The sequence below is a fragment of the Apodemus sylvaticus genome, chromosome 3 (genome assembly GCF_947179515.1).
Source record: "Apodemus sylvaticus chromosome 3, mApoSyl1.1, whole genome shotgun sequence".
In the NCBI taxonomy this organism is placed as follows: Eukaryota; Metazoa; Chordata; class Mammalia; order Rodentia; family Muridae; genus Apodemus; species Apodemus sylvaticus.
Window position 1 is genome coordinate 143,506,010 of NC_067474.1, and position 13,620 is coordinate 143,519,629.

Below are 13,620 nucleotides of genomic sequence, written 5' to 3' on the forward strand. Positions count from 1 at the left end.
TCTAATGGACAGCTTCTGGTCAGGAGCGATGCTCTAGGTCTGCCTTGTGGGAAAGGCTAATGATCACTGTGACCACTGCATTTCCTCACAGGGCAAGGGCAGGACAAACGGAGCTGGGGAGCAACTGCTCAAGCGGCATTTTAATTTCCTTGTAAGGGTCAATCCCGGGTGGGTGAGAGTTCCAGGCCAGATAGTGAGTACACACTTTTCTGCTCACTCCCATCTTGGGGGAAATCTAATCCGTTTCTCCACAGCCTTTTCCTGCTCCATTTGGCAATTGCCCAAACTAGTCTCCCAACTCACTGGATAACCACATTTTCCAAACTAGAATTTAGGATGCATGAGCTGGCTTATAATTTCTGGCCAGGTTCCAAAAGCAAAAGGCAAAAAAGCAAAACACAAACAAAAGCAAAAAAAAACAAAACAAAACAAAAAAAAACCAAAAAACAAAAAAAACCAAACCCTCTTTCCATTAGAGAATCTCTAAGATAATCTTCAACATTGTTAAAATGGACATTGATTAGACAATCTTGACATCCAACCCAAACATTTTTTTTTTGAGGTCCCAAGAATTGAATTAGGACCTCACATTCAAGGCAAGCTTTTACTAGAGTTATATTCCCAGTTTCAATTCCAGAGTTGCTTTCTTTCTGTAGACCAGGCTGGCTTTAAACTTGTAGGGCTGGCCTTAAAGGCGTATGTCACCACCTCCTGGCTTTTTGTTTGTTTGTTTAAATCACGAACATTCTTCATACTTTATATAGGTACTGAAGAGTATCTGCGAAGACAGTATTCTGCTTAGTAGTTGAGAATACCTAGGAAAAGACTTGTTCCTTAATTCTGCATTTCCGTATGTAAAGGGTCTGTATATTGCTAGCCGCATAGGGACCTGGGCAGAGACCCTTGGCAGAGATGTACACGTCGTTCGAGGCCTCCAACAAGGGCAGCCAAGTATAAGGTACTCGGTTCCCCACTTCTGAGCTGGAAATCCCCGAGCTCAGATCTCGGTTGCCGCCCAGTCCCAGTCTCAGCGGGATCTGGCTCGAGGCGCCTCCCGGGATCTGGAATCCGCCCGCGACCTTACGGGTCACTGGGTGGCCAGAGGCGCTAACTTAGACCCAGGTGCGGATGGGAGAGTCGCGGCGTGGGCGGGTGCTTCCCTCGGCCACGTTAGTCACCCCGCTACCCCCACCGCGCGCCGGTCACATGTATGCGCCTTCCGTCGCCCCCAGTGCGGAACGCATTAAACCACGCGGAGGCGGAGCGCGGGAGGCGCCCAGGGCAGTGGGTCAAAGCTCCTTAGGCTGAGTGGGCGGGGCCAGCCGCCGCGAGCCGCCGGTAACCAATCATCGGTTCCGAGGGCGTGGCCGCGCCGCGCGCGCCGCGCCCCGCAGCGCCCCCTGAGGGGCGGCGGCGGGAGCTGGTCCGGCTGCGCGCGCAGCGGTGGTGGCGGCGGCGCGATCGGCCGGGCTGTAACCGTCGTCCGTCCGGGAGCGGCTGTAGCGGCAGCAGCGGCCGGGCACGGCGCGAGTCGACGCCAGCAGGCAGCGGCGGTAGCGGGGGCAGCGGCGGCAGCGGGGGACACAGCGGCGGTCGAGGCAGCAGCAGCAGCAGCAGCAAGACGGACTCGTGGACACGCGCCGCCGCCGGGCCGGGCCGGGTGTCGCGCGCCGAGGCTGGGGGGGAGTCGTCGCCGCCGCCGCCGCCGCTCCCGCCGCCGCCGCCGCCGCCGCCGCCGAGGTGACTGAGGAGAGAGGCGCCTCCTCGCTCCCGCCTCCGCCGGCCTTCAATGCCCAGTCCCCAGCTCGCCAGCGTAAGTGCGCCCCTCCCGGGCGGCCCCGCGCGGCTCCCGGGCCTCGGGCAGGGGAGGGCGGGAGGCGCCGCTGCCATTAGAGCAGGCCCGAGACACGTCCCCGGAAGGAGGGCCGGGCCGGGCCAGGGGCGGGGAGCGCGGCTCGAGGTGGGGGGAGCGAGCGAGCGAGTGAGCGTGGAAGAATGCGGGAGAAGGTGCGTGTGCGGGCAGCATGTGTCCTTGTGGGGGCGAAGGTGTGGCTAGAGGGAGAGTGGGGGCGAGGAGGAGCGTGGCGGACGAGGAGGTGTGCAGGGGTGCGCCTGCGTTTGTCCGGCGCGTGAGCACAGGCATCCTGGAGGCCCCTTGGTCTTTGTGTTGATAGTGAACCTTCGCGTCCAGGGTCTTAACTCGGTCAGAAGCGTGGGATCCCTGAGTTGCAGTCAAGTAAGAGAAAAGGGTCTGAGTCTCCCGTGACTCCGATCTCTGGCGCTTCTTTCCCCTTTCGTAAAAAAGTGTATGTAAATTTATGAATTTTCAGAGATGTCTTTGCCATCCTCCCCACCCCCATTTCCCAGCGCTAACCACCCAAGCTTGACTTTTGTCCAGGAGCCTGAGTTTTTGCCGGTAAAGTATTCGGAAGCGTAAACTTTTTTTTTTTTTTTTTCTGGGCAATGCTTAGTGTTCGGGTCAAGGATATTTAATGAGGTAAACCGCAGAATCTTTTATCTGTGAGTGAGTCTCTCTTATCCTTCTGCAGGAAAGCGCCTAAGAAACGGTTATAAATATCGATAAAGAAGTGCCATAGTTTAGTTTCTGTCCTTGGATTTGTCACGAAGAATAAAGTGACTAATCTAGCGTCATTGTAGGCATTCAGCAAATGCTTCAGTTTGGAGTCGCTATTGCTGGATTAGTATATGGTATTTGTTTCCTCGCTCTGTGTTACTGAGCAGTTTCAGACAGGAAGTGAGAGAAGTTGAGCCTTGTTAGTGCGCGATGCGCAAGAGGAAACTAAGACTATAGAAGAACTCACATTATCAGACCTTTGTTTTCCGATCCTGTCATTTTTAGTTTTGGATTGGATGATCGGAAAGAATTGTTAATGGACTTTATCTATGGGGTTTCAGAAATAATTCTTTTGTCTCATTTGCTTTATTGTACTTTTAGAAATTCAAAATAAGTTCTTGTTTTGGTATCGTTTAACAGGTTGGCTTTGAACTCTGATCCTACTGCTTCAGGTCTTCCAAGTATTAAAAGTGTAGGCTGACTTGGGGATTGGAGATGAAGAATTGTTGATGCAGATTTTGTGTCTAATGATGTAATTATAGAAGGTAATTGGAAATAAGCAAGCAAAGCTGAGCCTGGCAGCAGAGTCTGTGATCTTAGTGACTCGGGCAGAGGCCAGAGAGGAAGGTGGGACACTTCAAGGGCAGTGTGTGAAACTTTGTGAGACCTAAATCTCAAAATAGTAAGAAGGAGGGGGCGGGGGAGTCTTCAAAATAGTAAAAGGGGTCTGAGGGTGTATATAGCTCAGTGGCAGAGCACTGCCTTGGATAAGGAAGAACGCAGTCCAATTTCTAGTGCTACTATTACAAAAAATGTTGGGAATGAGGAAAGTTAAAGTGGTTCTTTGTGATGTGGGTATAGAATTACAACAAAAGTCAATGTGAAGTTAGATATATATAACTTAGTTGGGTTTTTTTTTTTTTTTTTTTTTTTTTTTTTGAGGTCAGGTTTTATCCTGTAGCCTTGGCCTGGAACCTAACTGCTGGCCTGGCATTTGTGGTATTCTTGCTGCAGCTTTCCAACTCTAGGATGCCAGGCATGACCCTACTAAGTTTGGGGGAGAAGTTAATGGCGGATTCCTTTTCTCAAAAATCAGCTTACTCTGCTTGAGAAGCAGCATTGTCTTTCACTGGGAGGTGGGAGTAGTTAGTAATGAGTGCTGCTATGCTACAGGTGTCTTTTTAATATTCATCTAATTATCACAGCCACAAAGGTGGAGGATATCCTTGTTGGCATTTGTTTGGCAGGTTTTTTGAGATGCTTCTGTTTGCTAGGCACTAGGGATTTGGTGTTGTGCCCCTTGGACACATGGGCAGCAGGCACTTTGTTCAGTAGCTGTCCCAGGTCACACAGATAATAGGAATTGGATTAAAAAAAATTAAGGTCATTTTTCCAGAATACCAAGCCATTCTCTCAGAAGCATATCTGATTTTTAATGTCTCATTCTTACAGTGACCTAGCATTTGCACACAGGACAGCTGTGGATGCTAATGGAGAGCACAAGTGTCTTTGAGGAGAGAGGATGGTGTAGGAGATGCTGACTTGAGGCTTTTGGGGGGCCTAAGCTAGGCTTTTATGTGGGAGGAGATGCAGCCTTGAAACTGTCTTGGGGCCCCAGGGTGTGTGCTTTGAGACAGTTTTTATGAGGCACCTGGGATATGTCTGGGAGGAAAGTGATTAAAGAAATGTAGCAGACTTTTATGCTTGGGAATTTTGTTTATTATAGGGGGCATTTATTGGAGCTGAGGAGTCAACTGAAGTTGTCACTTTGTAAAAGTTTCTCTTGGGATGTGCAGATAATTAAGAGATTGCAAATCACATGTAAGAAAATTCACTTGAAAGTACTTGGTTAATTGTAAGTTGAACTTCAGATGCAAAAGTATTACTAAGACAACAGTTTGTTACCTTTCGTATCTAGAATAAGCTTCAGAACATCTTTACAGTGAAAATTAGTTAAGAACTGCTGAACTGGGTATTTTCTGACTCGGAACAGAAGTCAGACCACTCCCTCCATGAGTCAGTCAAGTAATATTTAATTTGAACCAAGTTTATTGCAGAAACCGTTTACAACATCACTGAACTTTGATGGCATAAGGGAAGGAAGAGTAAACGAATGCTTCTGCATGTTTTTCTTAAAGTCAAAGGCCCATATATACTTGGAAATTGTGAGCAGATTAAGTTGTATTTCTTCTTTTTTTTTTCTTTTTTCCTTTTTTTCAGGTCCACTTCCCACCCTACCTCCTTTGAACCCAGGGCCTCCTGTCACTCTCCTGCAAAGCTGCACCCTAAGTCCTTGGAGGACAGTTTTGATACAATGCTGAAATTCAATAGGGACTTTGATTACAGTTCCACCTTTTATTGGAATTAGGGGTTGGAGATCAGTAAACCCTCTGGAGAAAGCATTCTCAAAGAAAGCTTCAGGGAAACAACACACAGCTTTTCCACATTCACTCTGGAGATTGGAACATTATTATTTGTGCCTAAATAGAAGTTGGGGATTGTTAAATAAGAATTTTTTTGTTGTTGTTTGGTTTTTGGATTTTTGTTTTTTCGAGACAGGGTTTCTCTGTGTAGCCCTGGCTGTCCTGGAACTCACTCTATAGACCAGGCTGGCCTCGAACTCAGAAATCCGCCTGCTTCTGCCTCCGAGTGCTGGGATTACAGGCTTGCGCCACCATTGCCTGGCTAAGATTTTGAGTGAGTAGAAATCTAGACACAGTTTAATGTTGTAGAGTAATAGAGCAAATTAGTAAGGAGGGTAGTGGTAGAGTGGATTTAGGTGCTTGTAAAATCTGTTAGAGTTCAGTGTTCTTGGTTACAGCATAAAAATAGTGCTCCCTTTTTCTAGGTCTGTATGTGTTTGCTCACAAACTATAACCTTTATATTCATCGAGGTGATGGCTCCTCAAGTAAAGGTGCTTGTTGACAACCTGAGTGTCATCCTTGGAGTCTCACCATAGAAGGAGGGAACCAACTGCAGCTTGGGTATATGTAAAATGAAATAAATGTATAAAACAGATAATTCACATTTATTAATCTCATAGCGATACTCTTTCATTTTTACAAGGAAGGAAATTGGTTTATAGAATAAATGTTGAATTCCAAGTATTGGGATCTAAGCTGAGAGAGACATCAGGACATGGTGGTGAGTGGAAAATTGTTTTTCTTTTGGAATTAACGCACACCCCACTGAAACAGTGGAAGCTACTAGTCAGAATTGCTTTGGCAAATGGAGATTTGAGCTTAATCTGTTGAATACAGTAAGAGTTGTCCCTCATTTCCAATTTCAGAACTGTTATATATAGATGCCTGGTATCCCCATGAACTACATGGTTGTCCATGAACTGTTTTCTAGTTCACTTGGCTCACTGGACTGTCTTTTGGGCTTTAATGCCTTACGGGAAGGAGTGCCTGGTATAGAGCTATATATATGTTCTCTCTCCCCCTCTCTCCTCTCTCCTACCTCTCCCCATCTCTTTCCTCTCCCCTTCCTTTCTTTCTGAGAAAGGGTGTCTCTAACTCCTACCTGGCTGTCCTAGAACTCACTAGGTAGCCCAGGCTGGCTGGACACTCAGCTCCTCCAGCCACTGCTTTCCAGTGCTGTTCATTCTCACACCTGGCCCCCTATATGTTCAGTCATTGTAGATTTTATAAAGGATCAAAATCTTTCTCAAAAAAGTTATTTTGAAAAGTAGACTAATTATACAAGTTTTTGTGGCTTGATTACCTGTTTCTTGTTTGTATGCCTTTTTGATATTTATCTTCAGTCTAGAGGCTGAGGCTATAAATTCAAGGTCACCTTGAGCTTTGGGGTCACCCTGGGCTACAGTGAAGCTGTGTCTCAAGCACTCTTTTTCTAACTCTAAATTTATTAGAGAATTTAAAGATGAGGCTTTAGTGTGCCCCTTTGCTAGTTGAGCCTTGTCTGAAACAACACACTTGAACATTCCAGCAGCCAGTTTCCTTTGGAGAAGTGGTGTTTAATTCTTTTCGTAGTATTTTTGGGTTGAAATTACAGTCTTAGAGAATGTTAATTCTTTTGGCATAAAATGCACCCTTGATACATTTGCTTTAGCAGTTCTGATAAATTATATTTTTATTTCGACAGTGGTAAGAAATATTGGCTCTAAGTAATGTATCATTTAATAGAATTCAAAATCAGATCTTCTAGTTTGTCTTGAGATTTGGACATCCTTTTCCCTCTCATTGTCTTACAGGAAGGTTGTTCCAGCTTGTGCCATCATTATATTTGTTTATGCAATTTATATACGTGCTTTATGTGGGTTGTATTTAGTAGTGGCATGCATTTTCTACTTTGCATTATGGTGAAAAGCCTATCATGAGGGACATGGCTGGTTGGTACAGAAAGATGAGAGTCAGCAGATTGAAAAGGATGTGTTAGAGAAACAGTAGAGTCCAGTGACATGGCTCTGCCTCATGTGTGCTTACAAACAAGGTTTTGTTTGGTGAGTAGTTTAAATTATGTAAATATGGGAAGTGCTTCAAGTGTTGAATCACTATGTGCATGTGGAGTATACTCTGTGGTCCACGGGAAGCTAACCCAGAGCCTTGGTTATGTAAGGTAAGGTATATCCTTAGCTCTGACTGTCTTTTGACAGGGTCTTGCTGCGTGGCCCAGGACCCAAAACTGTCTATGACCAGTTTGCTCCTGTGACAGTTTTTGAGACCTGGAATTCATGCTCCACAAAGCCTGACTTGGCTATATTCTGTTTTCCATTTCTGATGAGATGGGTTCTTTAAAGTCGTTTCTGTTTCTGGGGGTAAACCAGCTCATTGATCAAGTGGGATTAATGAGAATAGATAATATTTTTATTGGGGAGTTTGTGTTTTAGAGGAGAAGGAACCCCAGTTCCCAAGAATGGAGTATTTGTTCTATTCTTAAGACTACTACTCCACTTTGGAATTTCTGAGAATCTTTAGAGTGGTTAGAACTGGCCTAAAATTCTCCATACGGTGAAGACTGATTCCAGTGTTAATCTGGTTAATCAAGGCTAATCTTTCTCAAGTCACATTATCTTGTTTTTTTATGATTTCTACTGAGTTCTTCCAGTTCCTGTCAGCTTCATATTTTCCTTAAGTTTTTATTTTCACATGCTCATTTGTGTGTGTCATTCAGAGGACAGTTTAACAGTTGCTTCTCAGGGAAACTCTGGTTCCCCATTGCTGCTTGGAAGTAGGCACCTTGGCTTGCTGAGCCATTCTGCTGACTTTCTTTTGAAGCCTTGATCCTCTTCCCTTTTCACGCTTTCTCTAACATATATAGTGTTAACATGAAAGCTTAATTCCTGTCAAGTATTTTCACTCATATTGATCTTGTAGGAGCCGGATCCTTAGTAGAGTGCATATGGTGTGCTGCATTTTAGTGCCATTCAGAGGTGATAGGGTATTACAAATGAAAGAAGCATTTGGAAGAAGAGGACAAGGGAAAATTTGATTTTATGTTCGTAAATTAGAGCCCATGTCAGACTAAGTTAGCGGCAGCTGGAGACTCTTGGCATGACGTTAGTAATCTCACCGCTTTATTTCACACTCTCACATACACACCTTTCATTTTCATTGTTAGTTATTTCTTTAAATTGGGAATGTTTCTTCATTTAATGAAAAAAAAACATCATGCCAATATTGGACAGTTAGTGACTGGATAATATAAGAGACCTGTGGATGCAGACGACTGTGAAGCATGATTCATAAAACAAGCATTGAGGAAGTGAGGTCATGACATAACCAGTTTTCTCTGAAATGTAGACAAAAATGTCCTAACAGCAGAATATTTTATGGAGAATTTTATGCTGACAAGATAGGTTTTAGAATGTCTTTGTTTGTTGTCCTAAATAAAGAGAACATCCCCTTGCCTCCCCCCCCCCCCCTTTGGGTGGACATTGGACAAATTGTAGTTTTGTCAATGTATTTGACAAACTGAGAAAGCAAAGTGTTAAGTTGACCTATGCATAGCTGGGAAGTTTCAAGACTCTGTATTATATAGATGCTAAAAAGGGCCTTGGGGTTCTTGCTTTGCATGCTGCCCCTGTGCTATGGGTTATTTTGAAAGGTGATTCAAATAACCTTTTCTAAATGTCAACCTCAGGGAACTTGCAGCTGCTACAGTCATTTCAACTGTCCTGATGCAGGGTAGGAAGCATTTCAAAATGGTGTTGACAAGCAGAAGCCAGGTGTTGTTTGGGGTTTGCTTCTGAGTTTGCTTTATTAAAACTATTACAGTTGAAAGTTGGAATTTTGGTGAGTAGATTTTTGGTTCTGGGGATTACTGAACCTAAGGCCTTGAGCACACTTTACTGCTCACTCTACCACAGAATAACACCCTAAGTCCTCAAGTGTATCCTTTAATGAAATAATCAATTCGGTAAGCAGGTTTTGAATTAATATGTGAAGTTAAAAAGTGAATTAAAATGATTTAAGATTTAAGTTGTTTTCCAGGAAAACTACTTAGTCTTATGAGATTAAAAGAAAGAAAGAAAAATCAAGAAAAACATTTGACTTAATTTTCAGGGCAAAGCAACTAATTTGGGGTAGTTCTTACTGCATACGAAAGTTGCTGCAGTTGTGTAGAAAAAGAACAAGCTTTTTAAAAATTTTTTATTATTTTTTAAAAAGACAGTACATTTTTGAAAAAGATTTATTTATTCATTATATATAAGTAAACTGTAGTTGTCTTCAGACACACCAGAAGAGGACATCTTATCCCATTACAGACGGTTGTGAGCCATCATGTGCTTTCTGGGAATTGAACTCAGGACCTGGAAGTGCTCTTCATCACTGAGCCATTTCTGTAGACCCCCAAGCTTAACTTTATAATAAAAGATGCTTGGTTATCTTTAGGTGCTATTAATTAGTCTCTAAATGTAAAGTATAAATGAAATGACAGTTTGAATGAGTGAATCAATTTAACTTTTATTTTTTAGTTGAGACAGTTTCTCTGTGTAGCCTTTGCATCTAGGAACTCACTTTATAGACCAGGCTGGCTTCAAATTCAGAGATCTGCCTGCCTCTGCTTCCCTTGTGTGCCACTGCTGCCCAGGCCATCTGTTTTACTTTTTTAAGATTAAACAATTAGATCAGCACCTAGTGTTAGGATCATAACATTAGGCCTTTTCATGTTATTTATTAACCAGTATACTTAATATGTTTTCAATATGAGTTGAAAATACTACAATACTTGCATCAAAGCTATTTGTAGAGAAAGATATTACTAAAATCTTTACTAAGATACTACTAAAATTACTAAAAAGGAAAATTTTATAATCATCAGGATACAAAACTTAAAAACCATTCCCTTTGATTTGGGTGGACACAGGGCCCACTGGATGTGAGCAGCAGCTGTCTGAGTCTCAGAAGCAGGTGTGGCTTGCTGGCTAATTGCTTTCCTTTCCTTTTTGAGTGGCAGGCCATGTGTCTGCTGATTCCGAAATGTTAAGACATTTCCTACCATCAAGGTCATAGCTTCTTTTTATAGACTGGATTATTGATTTCTGTACTGGAACTTCATTCTCAAGTTCCCTTCTTAAAGGAGGAAGTGCAGGAATGAGAGTAACCAAGGAGTAACTCTGAACCTCTTGAGTGTTTTCTAAAGAAGCTATCCTGCTGTTCGTCTTATTTACAGATATTGTGGTTTCTAGTATATGAAATACATTGGATATTTTATCTACCGTCTAGGATCAAAGTCAGTAGAAAGAGGGAAATTAATATGAATCTAATAAACTTCAAGAAGCCAGCATAGCAGGTTTTGTTTGATAAAGGTAGCATTAAAGGATAAAGTAAGGTAGATTCCCAGGCTGGAGAGAGTAGTTGTCTCAGCAGTACTCAGCCAGGTCAGTCAGGAAAAAGAACAATTTCCGTTTGAGACTCGTTTACGAAATGAGAAGTGTTCTCATTCAAGTTCTCTTCAGATTACATGCCTTCAGAAGCGTTCTCAAAAGCTCAAACAGTACAGTGCTTCACTTAGTACTGAGTGTAGGGAGCTATTGATGGTCAAATTGAATTCACTACAGTCTGAATAGGTGCCTATGAATTTTACTTAGGGTCTTGACTCTCACCTTCAATATCCAGTCTGTGGACGCAGTCTTCTTGGTTCTACTTTAGAGTGTATCTGAAAACTGACCTTTTATCCTCTGGATTTTTACTGTCTTGTCTCCTAGATTAGAGCAACAGGCCCCTCCCCCATCTTTTTGCTTCCACCCATATCATTTTTCCAGTCTATCTTTATAAAGCAGCTGGAGTGATCTCTTTAAAACGTAGATTGTCATTATTGCATGAAACCCTTAATTGGCTTCATTTGAGGGTCATCAGTCTCTGAATGGAAGCCAAAAACCTCATGGAGCCTATACATTTCTCACTTCTGACTCTGAATGTCTTTGCCCTCTAATCCAGTAGCATTGTCCCTCCTGTTTTTCCTGGTACACCCAAAGTATGTCCTTATTTTATAATCATAATTATATCTTATCTCTTTGTCTAAAATGTTCTTTGAATATCTATTTGGTTCACACCTTCTGAACTTAGTCACTTTTCTAGCAAGTTCTTACTGATGGGTTTTTAAAAAAAATATTGGAATCCTGGTCGATTCTGGAACTGCAGATTGTTTTACTTTGCATTTTTCTCCAAGGAGTGGCATTATGTTTATCTTTTTTTGCCCGCTAAAATATAAAATCCATTCCAACAGTAATTTTTTAAATTGCTTTGCCTTAAGAGGGATGTGATATCTATTCAATAGACATTTAAATTAATATATTCTTTTTTAAAAGATTTATTTATATATTTATTATATGTAAGTATACTGTAGCTGTCGGAAGAAGAGAGCATTTGATCTCATTATAGATGGTTGTGAGCCACCATGCAGTTGCTGGAATTTGAACTCAGAACCTTCGGAAGAGCAGCCAGTTGTCTTAATTGCTGAGCCATCTCTCCGGCCCAAATTATTCTTAACTAGACATACACAAAGAAATTTTAGCACATTTGGGTAAATTTCCAGGTTAGGTCAGTTGAATTTATTTCAGTGGGAAATGCAGATGGTTTTGTTCATGTAAAATGGATTTGTTTTAGGGAAAATATTACAAGGTTTTGGCTGTGTATACAGTGTGTGTATATTTTGTCTTTATGTTGCTTGAGCTTAGAGGCTAATCAGACTCACTTGGCTTCCTATAGAATTTCTGATAAGAAAACAGTAAATACACTTACTTGTTTTTTAGACTTTGGAGTGTAGGTTCTATTTCCTTCTGTCTGGAATTCTTTTATTGTGCATTTGTATTCTAATGTGCTGTTTTAATTGGTGAATACTGGCATAGGTCATCACATTAGGGCTTATATGACTTAATTTAGAGTTAAAAGGTGGGAAGCTTGATGGGAGTGGGTTGATGGAAGAAAGACTGGATCAAGTTAATTAGGACTGACCTCTCATGCCACTGTGCTCACATTTAAACAGGATTGTAGTTTGCTGAGTTTTTAACAAATATGAAAACTCTTCCTGGGACTGTGTTACAGGCTTGCTCAAGGCAGAGGGACTAGCTCTCTGGAGGCCTTAGTAATAGTATTGTTTGGAACCTAAATTTTAAGCCATTAGAGGTTTTTGATCATCTAAGAATTTTTGTTTTGTTTTGTTTTGTTTTGTTTTTGAAACAGGGTTTCTCTGTGTAGTCCTGGCTGTCCTGGAACTCCCTCTGGGTAGACCAGGCTGGCCTCAGAACTCAGAAATCCACCTGCCTCTGTTGCCCAAGTTCTGGAGATTAAAGGTAGGCACCACCGCCGTCCAGCCTTCTAAGAAATTTTTAAGAAGATACGCAGAATAGCTAAAAACCATTTGAAAGGTGTGTGTTAAGATAAGCAAATTAATGCTTCTGTCCTTCAGCTTCCCCTCCCCCTTCTCTGCTTCCTGGAATCCTTACCCTTATCTTTGTAACCTTTCAGATAGTCCTTGGGTTTGCGTGTATCCACAAATACATTTTTTAAAGCATATCATTTTTTCTGCCATGCATCTTTAAGGTTTGTTTGCTCAATAGTGTCTTTCATCTATCTTTACCTGTTTGTTATCATGCAGATCTATTTTATTTTTAAGTTTTGCCTAGTTTTCCATTTTAAGAATATACCCTGTATCCAGGCAGTGGAGGTGCACAAAACACCTTTAATCCCAGTACTCAGGAGGCAGAGGCCTCTGATCGCTGAGTTTTTGAGGCCAGCCTGGCTGGCCTACAGAGTGAGTTCAGAATAACCAGGACAAAACAAAACAACAACAAAGAAGAGTATACCCTGATTAAAGGGTGGGTACTGGACTGTATTATACAGCTTTAGGTTCTCATTTAGGTAGATACAAATGGCAAAATAATGATACCAGGATTTTAGTTGTTTTAAACCCCCAGAGTTTTTTTTTTTTTTAAATATTTGTTTTGTGTGCATTGGTATTTTGTGTGTATGTGTGCTAGATACCTTGAAACTGGAGTTATAGACAGTTGTGAACTGCTGTGTAGGTGTTGGGAATTGAGTACAGGTCTGGAAAAGCAGTCTGTCCCTTCATCCACTGTGCTGTCTCTCCAGCCCTCTGCCTTCAGAGTTTTACATAGTTTGTATGCCACTGACTGGCAGTACACTGTCAGCTAGTTAGGACTCAGCTAACCCAGAGCTGCCAAACCCCTACATCTTTTCCCTCTGCTCCCCATCCCTGCTATCCAGTCTCCACTTAGAGAGGTTTCTGTCACAGGCTATGCCTTCAATTCTTCTGTGAAAATACTCTTGCTGAAATTAAAATATTACATAAAAACAGAATTAACTTTTTTTTTAATGTGTGTATTTGTGGAGGTATATGTGAGTAAGGATGGGTGCTCTTGGAGGCCAGCTGTGCTGTGACTGCCTGATAATGCTGGGAACTGAATGATGGTCTTCTGAAAGAGAAGCAAATGCTCTGAACCACAGAGCCATTTCTTTACTTCCCCCAATGGAACCTTTCTAAAATTAGGCTCTATAAAAGGTAGAATATTTTGTGCTTAATAATTTGCTGTTATTTGTCAAATATAATGTATCAT

General features: G+C 42.2%; 1 protein-coding gene across 3 annotated transcripts in view; it reads left to right on the top strand.

Annotated features, from left to right (window-relative positions):
• The first annotated feature begins 1,716 nt into the window (after positions 1 to 1,716).
• Ptp4a2 (protein tyrosine phosphatase 4A2) overlaps positions 1,717 to 13,620 on the top strand; it is a 28,427-nt gene continuing 16,523 nt past the window's right edge. For 2 of the 3 annotated variants that reach the window (XM_052177490.1, XM_052177492.1), the window contains exon 1: positions 1,717 to 1,813. The gene's annotated coding sequence lies outside the window, so the exon portion shown is untranslated. Of the gene's footprint in view, positions 1,814 to 1,949; positions 2,008 to 13,620 lie in introns of those variants that run through there. The other variant, XM_052177491.1, reaches the window with a different exon arrangement.